This window comes from Amphiura filiformis, chromosome 16, assembly GCF_039555335.1.
Source record: "Amphiura filiformis chromosome 16, Afil_fr2py, whole genome shotgun sequence".
Taxonomy (NCBI): domain Eukaryota; kingdom Metazoa; phylum Echinodermata; class Ophiuroidea; order Amphilepidida; family Amphiuridae; genus Amphiura; species Amphiura filiformis.
Genome location: NC_092643.1, coordinates 60,144,527 through 60,153,018, shown reverse-complemented (window position 1 = coordinate 60,153,018; position 8,492 = coordinate 60,144,527). Strand labels below are relative to the sequence as shown.

Genomic DNA, 8,492 nt, shown 5'->3' with positions numbered 1-8,492 from the left:
GTTCTTTGAACCTTGTTTATTTTTCTAAGTTCCCTGAACTTGAATTCAGAAGTTGGCATTACTTAAAAAGTTGACGCAACGACTTACATCAACTTTTTAAGTAATGCCAACAAAGTTGATTAGTTAACGGAACTTTTTGAGCTTTTTCAGCATTTTTTAAGTTCGGATAACTAATGAATTTTGTTTTGGCAACTTTTACACTATTTTTGAGTTGTCCATACTTACTCCTTTTGAATTGCGCCAACAAGGCGAACAAGTCATTTCTATGAGTGTATCGACGGCATACTAGATGCTGTTATGGTAGGAAATTTAACTTTACTACACGGCAGGTGATTCCAGTGGGTAGGGTAGGGGCAGAGAGTAGATATTTGTACCGTTTTAAAGGTACACGGGCTATAGGAAGTACAGCTGTGGAGATTGTGAAGGCAATGGCCCGAATAAGTATATAAATGTAGGGAGATAGCATGTCAATCGTAACGCAACGCTAAATGTTTAAAGAATATTATAAGCCAACTATCATGACTATTAGTTACAGATATTGTCCCCATGGCCACCTTTGTCCCGGACCTTTGTGCACCTACTGTTTAAATGGTTGTTAAAATTTCAACTTTAATTTGGTGCATTCCTCTGGTAAACTTGTACTTTGCCTTACTGAAATTACCTAAAATCCCCCAAATGTCACGCCTTTTCACATATGATGACGGGCTAATTATGCAAAATTGTAATGTCATTAATGTCATTAATATACCAAATTAACAACCCTCAAAAGGATGGCACATATCGGACCGCAATGTGTCATCAATAATCAAAAAGAGTTCTTCTTTCAATTCAACCTACCAAATTTGGGAATACCAATATCACCCACATTGTCATTAGCAATACCGCCATCTGTCGGTGATAAAGTAATGTAAGCATCCTTAGTTCCTTCAATAAAGACGGTGAATCTGGTGGTACCATCTGGAAGTTGGGGCCAAGGATATTGAAAATTCGAGTTCTGTATCCTTGATTTCCCGTAACTACTCGTGCTGTGAGTATGACAAGTTACTGCAAAGAAAATAAAATAAGAAATGTATGATAATAAGTCAGTATTTTAAAGTAAAGCGCTGAAGGGTCCCAAAGAACCTAAGACGTTTTTATAGAAGCCATTAGCAACTAGTGCCCTGTGGCGCAACCAGAAAATCCGAAATACCCCGACTCGATTCAGACCGACAGCGGATCGGATTTAGAAAAATCAACGGGTTGTACCAGATCGGTCGCCGAGTTTAAGCGGATCGGGGTTCTTCCGGTCCGCGTCGGGATCAGCAAAAAATAATACTGAAATCTGTGTAAGTGTAATATTAAATAAACAATACAAAAGTACAGCTGTTTTCATACGCGATGTGAAAACTGGATGAGAATTAATACCATGATTGCTAAGTAAAACAAAAAACACGATACACACACACACAGTACATTGACGGCTATTGATGGCACACTCTACAAAGTGTAATAAAGCTGTAATAAATGCATGTACGGTCGTCATTCTCGGTTTTTTGATTTACAATGATCGGATCGGATCTGGAAAGGTTAAAACGGGTCGGTATGAGATTAACAGAAGTTCCGGTGTGCGAAAAAAATAGGTCCGAATCGGGCGGGATCGCTTCAAATTGTTCGGGACGGGCCGGGTCAGGTTGGTATCATTAGGGGGATGCCAGGATCGGGGTTGAAAAACAATCTTACCCGCTGGGTTCTATTATCAAGTTCAGTTTATACGAAGGTCATTAAAAAAATGTACCTCCATCGACATCGCATCTGCACGTATTTCTCCCAAGGGATTTCACATTGTTCTGTGAACTTACCCTTAGGAATACTATTTCGGAGAAAATACTTTGGAAAGTGTGCTGAGGCCTGTGGATCAATGTCTATGCGTTGTGCCTGTGCGTAGCGCACTATAAATCACTGCGCTTTAATTTTTATCTAAAGCTTTCAGACTTCAGATAATTATAGAATAATGATTCGGCCGGGTACTCGACGTAATAGAAACCGTTCGGGTTATCGGATAAACGATCTTCCCTTTTTACAGCGGTTACAGTAGAACTAACCAAAATACAAGCTTTGTGAATAAACGAGCCATTTGCCTGTCGAAATTTCGGAATCTACCCGTAATTCTGTTTGCAGGGCCTGAGGCTCACACCACTATGTGCGACCCGGGTCTATTACGAAATTAATGCATCCTTACCTAAACATCCAAGAATTTCAAAACGAAGCGCACAGTATTCTGCCCATTGCGTAGGTTCTATACGAATATATCTTGCATACAAGGGTTGTGGGAAAACATGAGTAGTTATTGCGTGAGTCAATTGCGTAAATACCTGTAGGAAAAAATAATGAATATCTTTATAACATTTCGTTTTCGTGCTACAACGGATTTTGGTTTTATGATGTTTAAAATCTATTTCGTGCAAAATTACAATAATGATAAGACAAACCTTCGGATTGCCGTCTGTTCCAAGAATATATTGCATATTGCATGCAGTTAATCCTGTTTTTACTTTGAAAGCTGTGACAGTCTTATCCGATCCTTCACCACCCTGTGTCTGCAACCCAGTGAGTGTATACCGAGCTTCTAGGTCAACCTGAAAATAAAAAAACGTCGAATCAAACTTAACTCTCTTGACGCGGGTGTCGACTGCAGACGACATGTTTTAAAAAAAATTCAAATTCAAAAATTTCAAAAAATGTACATTTTCATGACCATATTTGGAATCAGCATGAAAAATGCATTAAAATGAGTACAAACAAGCCTAGTATTGATTCAGTAGTTCTTAAGGTAGTTCTTGATATTTTGGGAAAAAATTTCAAAACTTGAACTTTTTCCATTGAAGCGCATGGCTATCACGCAGAGCATTTAAGGATCCAGTTGGTATTGTACTCTAGCGCAGGATACGAACCTCCAAGTCTTAGGAGAATACCATTCTGACAGTCCCAGCCTGCGATTCAAAAATCGCTAATGATCAAACGATGGTAGCGTTTTCACAATCGTTTGTAGCGTGCAATCGCTGCAAGCGTCGGAGCGTCAAAGTTACCTTGATGTCAAATGGTTGCGATGCATTAGATATCGGTAGTCGCTCTGCCGATCAGCGACGGAAGTAAGTAAGTTATTTTAACTTTAAAAAACCTGCCCAAGTTATGGTAGTACTCGTGTTCGCAATTCAGACAAATTTGACAGCAGGGTGGATTTTCCTGTCCTTGGATAACCAAACAAAATGAATGTTTAGTTTTATTTTCCATTGCATGCATGAACATGATGAAGTACAAGGGGTGTATAAAAGTTTCAATAATATTTTCTACGCATGAATGAAAGCTCTTATCTAAACCATTATTCTCTAGACAGGCATGTTTTTTGAAAACTGCCTGAAAAAGCGCGCGAATTCGGCCATAAAAGGCTCAAAACAAGCTGAAGAAAAAATGCGTAGATTTGGACAACAAAACTGCCTGAATTCAGGCAAAAGCCTGAAAATTTACATGTCTGTCTAGAGGTTGCTAATATTATTAAATAAAAATGGTTTTGTTGAAGACAAAAGAAAGTAAAAACGGTTTGAAATATTTTCTTTGGGACCTCCCTCTCCAGGAGATGATTTGCACACCTTGCTGATAACGTTTCAATACCCGACAATATGACGGTGCATGATGCAGTCATGGTCCATGGCAAAGGCGATTCGACCTTTGTGGCATTAAACCCAGTTAACAGGAAATTAAGCCAGTAAATCGATTCAGTAAAGCAAATAAGCTCATGCATTCGATCACTAACGGCAACCAGCTTCGGTCGATTACCCCAGCTGCAGCGTGTGCAAACTCTAATTTGCATAGAGGCTGTACGTGAAATTATTGATTGGCTCCAAACAAAGGATTTGAACCGGTGCACGTAATCATGGCGCAGTGCAGTCCATTCAATCAAATGTTGTCATCAACCTATTTGATCGCAGTGCATTGTTATGTGTGAGACGAACTGTCGCGGTTGATTGCAATCAAACAAACGATGTCTTATGTATTACTTTGTTCCGTGATGAAAATCGTGATGTTTTATTTAAGGGCTGGGGTATGAACGTTTGGACAGTATTTATTTTGGGATATTAGAGCATATCAGACATATCGAATTGCATTCTGAATACGAAGAATGTCATTCCGATATCAAATAATTTTGAATTTTGAAATTCGCAATTTAATACACATTTTATGGCAAATCATTAAAATTGATATTTTTGATATTTAACAGTACTTGAAGTAAACTTTATAAATCTGATGATTTATACTTAAAGTGTATGTAGGTGGGTTGAAAAGCCGACGATCAATTGAAAATTTTGACCTTTCGTATTGAAAATATGGATTTTTTTCCCAAAACACAAAAAAAAATTAGGTCTTTTTTTTTTTTTTTCCATATCTTCAATATGAAAGGTCAAAATTTTCAATTGACTGTCGGCTTTTTTTCCCTGCTACATACACTTTAAGAATATATCATTAGATTTATATAATTTACTTCAAGGACTGTTATATATCAAAAATTCGAAAAAGATCAAATTTTATAATTTGTCATAAAATTTGTATTATATTGTGATTTTCAAAAATTAAAATTATTTGATATCAGAAAGACATGCTTCGTATTCAGAATACAATTCGATAGGTCTGAGGTGCTTTCATGTGCCACAAAAAATACTATCGAAACGCAATAAACGGTCATTTTAGATCCCTTAATCACTCTCGAAAAATGTATTTCTTTTGTAGGCATATTACTTTGTTTTGTGATGAAAATCGTGATGTTTTATTTCATCACGCTTTAAAACAAACGATTTCTCATGTATTACTTTGTTTCGTGATGACAATTTTGATGTTTTATTTCATCACTCACGAAAAATTGATTTCTTATGTATTACTTTGTTTCGTGATGAAAATCGTGATGTTTTATTTCATCATCACGCTCTAAAACAAACGATTTCTTATGCATTATATTTGTTTTGTGATGAAAATCGTGATGTTTTCACGCTCTAAACAATAATTATAGTTACATCCATTTCAAGAATTTTTTTATATTAAAACGTTAGGCCCTATGTTGTTTAGAAAAAATGTAGAAAGTGATGATGATGATGATGATGATGATGATGATGATGATGTCTCCAAAAGTGTCCCGGTTTGTTTTTCTTGCCCTAAATCGTGTGTATCTATTAATAAGGCACTTCAATAATCAATAATCAGTCCCGTGACGGCCTCCACTAACTAGCTACTAACTTGGGTTTATGGGCGCTGATATTTCATGTTCACTGTCACTTATTTATCAGAAAAGTGCGACCCTTTGTCAATCACCTACAGTACCCAATTTCGGCATACTATATAAGAAACTCATCATGATGATTGCCAGAGAATAGTTAAAATGTAGCTTGTACCGTTTTTTTGTGGCATCCTTCAGAAGTGAGCGGTCCGATACCAATATTTTCGGTCAAATCTCCATTCAATTAACACGGGGAGTTGGCTAGCTATGCCTTGCCCTCACTCATATTTTACAAAAGTGCGACTATTTCTGAACATCTAACCTAGCTGTAATTTTAGGTCATGTTAGAGAAATATATTTGCTAGAAGTTTGGAGAATAGCTAAAATATTGGCTGGTTATTTATCACACAGTGATGTTAACTAGGCAAGTGCCCATTCTTCCAGCGTACATCATTTGTAGAGGTCACGCGTCAATGGTGAGAGCACTGTGTATTGTGTATAGGAAAACGGACAGTAACTGCAGTATGGTTCAACATGTTTTAATGATCTCCGGAATTCATGGTATATTATCAAAAATTTGGACATTTTTGGACAGTTCTTCCTTTTTTGAAGCCGTGGTAAGTAGCATACCTGAATCCAAGGATATTGGTCATTATCGTGCTTAACCCATGGTCCTAGCGGTGAATGATTGAGTCTTGCTGTATGAGGTCCATAAAATCTGTATTCGATTTATACCAACTGGATGCTGTTATAGCTGAGTCTGGGATCAAACCATCCTCCATGCCTAGCGCTGATGGTGTCAAACAAGCTAGCAGAAGTATAAAAACAGTAAAACATCCGATTAAGAAATACTTTATTGTATTTAGAAAAAAGGTTCTAAAATGGTTCTTCGACTGTCCTCCAGGGAGAACGGTTCTCCAACAGGTCTTTAAAACCTTTTTTTGGTTCTATCAGGAACTTTTTGGGTACTTGAACATTATAAAGAACAATTATTTCCAGTGAGTTCTCCCGACAGGACAAAAAAAGGTTCTAAGTTGCCTATTTTTGGCTAAGAGTGTGGAATAAAATGTTATAAGCAAAGTTGAGTTTGACAATTTTTTGTATTTTCTTTAATCACACATTGTAACTAAAGAATGTCAAGCGTATAAAATGTTTTGCAAAATATATACTACTCAGCTGCCTATTTTTAACATTATCATGATTATAAACATACCTGAAGTCGGCAGAAGTTTTTGTGTGCCTTCATCAAAGTTCTCAATGGAACCATGTGCACCTTCCTGATGGAACAATACAACAAAAGTGATCATACGTTGGAATTTCAATTGTGTTTTCCATTGTTTTATGATAGTTGTCGTTGGTACGTTATTCTAGCTCAATATAATATCAATCATTCTTTTGTAGCCTAAAATAACAGGGAAAAACAAAGAGAAAATAACGTCAAAACTGCAAACATAAATAAATACTGCAGCCTGAGATAGTCGTATAATACTTACTTCATTGGCGCTGAAAATGGATGATTTTGAATGTAGACCTGAGGGCCAAAACGCGAGCAGTAAGAGCAAAACGTTAGAAAACACCATGTCGTTGCAGATGCGATGCAATGAGTGCGCTTCACAGAGTGCTAGTGGCGCTTGTACGTAATACCAAATTACAAAACGTCAATGCGCGGGTATTAATTACCATAACCATCCGCTTACGGTTAACCTACAATTATTATTTATTTGTATATTTTTGTTACGGCTTACAAATAATAATTAGCTCAAAAATATGCAGGTAGATAGTACTGATTGACACGTCCCAGTTTTAATTAGGTCTATCATAAACTACCAGCTTACGGTTGGCCTACTTATTATTCATTTGTATATTTAATTACGGCTTACTAATAATAATGAGCTCAAAAATATGCAGGTAGTACTGATTGACCCGTCCCAGTTTTCAATGTTTATTACTTAACCTCTACAAAAGCAGTGGCAAGGTGGAAGGGGGGGGGAGGCATGATGTTCCGATCAGAACTCCCCCCCCCCTTGCCCGAGTAAAAACCCAAATTACGAAAATTTCCACTTTTTGCGGCAATTTTGCCCAAAATGTGTTGATCCCCCCTTCTATGCGGGAGAGCGTGGCGCAATGGTTAGGGTACTTGCCTTTAGTGCATGAGGTCCCGGGTTCGATTCCCGGCGGTGGCGATTTGCTGGGATATTGACTTGGGAAAAAAAAAAAGTCTGAAATTAATTGGCAACTTCTGTAGATTAAATTCAGACTTCCGCTCTCCCATGGTTCATTTAGAATTGGGTAAATGAATCATGAAAGTACTCCGTCCTTCGGAGGGGACGTTAAGCCGTCGGTCCTGTGTACAGAGAGCCATACCTGTACATGTATCTCGCAGCCAGTTTCGAAAAGAGTAGGGTGTTAACCCCTGACTGTTCCCAACCCGTCCCGGTGTTCAAATGGACCCCAATGGAAATAAGCTTCAATAGAGGCTTTCTTGGGTTATCCAGGGTTGTCAAAACCCGAACAAATCAAATCAAATGCCAACAGTTTCCGAGGCCTTTTCCCCCTATACCACCACAGAGGCCCTAAACCTTTTCAACATGGATTTGTCGCCCTGCACCAGTCCATCTCTATTAAAAACCTCGGTCGAGGTTTTGCCTAGTTTAAAAAAAAAATAACGGTTAGTTAATGAAATAACGGTTAGTTAATGAAAAAAGGAGAAGTGAAATTTAGCAACGCGACGAGGTTTATTTGCCCGTAATAGAGTTCTATTGTATCCGCTATTGTATCCGCTATTGTATTCTATTCATATTCTATTCATAAAAAATACTGCAAGAATCGCGGCACACACGTTTATTGCTGGTCTCTACCGCCGGCGTTTCGCATTTATTAAAATTCAAAATGGTCCGATACTCTTACAATTATAGACTTATACGTGCTTTTTATATAATATTAACAAATTGCAATTATGAAAACTACAAACTTTTAAAGTGAAATATATTTACCATCGAAAATATATCATACTTAATTGTATATAATCTATACCGAACCCTGAAGTGCCCAATTATATCAAATGGAAATTCATACTAGCTCCTATGGGCATCTGTCGACGTATAACAATGTTAATCTTTCGTTCATGCTTCACACCTAACTCGTTTATTTACACACTGCACGCAAGAAGCATATTGGAAAGGCTAGCATCGAGCGACGGCGATAGCGGCGGTAGATGCAAGTATGAACAACATCATTCAAGCGTTTAATC

General features: G+C 37.5%; 1 long non-coding RNA gene across 1 annotated transcript; it reads right to left on the bottom strand.

Moving 5' to 3' along the window:
- Positions 1–843: 843 nt before the first annotated feature.
- Positions 844–6,026, bottom strand: LOC140136647 (uncharacterized). Its single transcript, XR_011856718.1, has 4 exons — positions 5,873–6,026; positions 2,469–2,615; positions 2,219–2,351; positions 844–1,044 (listed from the first exon to the last, which is right to left on the bottom strand). It is a non-coding gene; the product is annotated as an uncharacterized lncRNA (long non-coding RNA).
- Between the last annotated feature and the right edge of the window lie 2,466 nt (positions 6,027–8,492).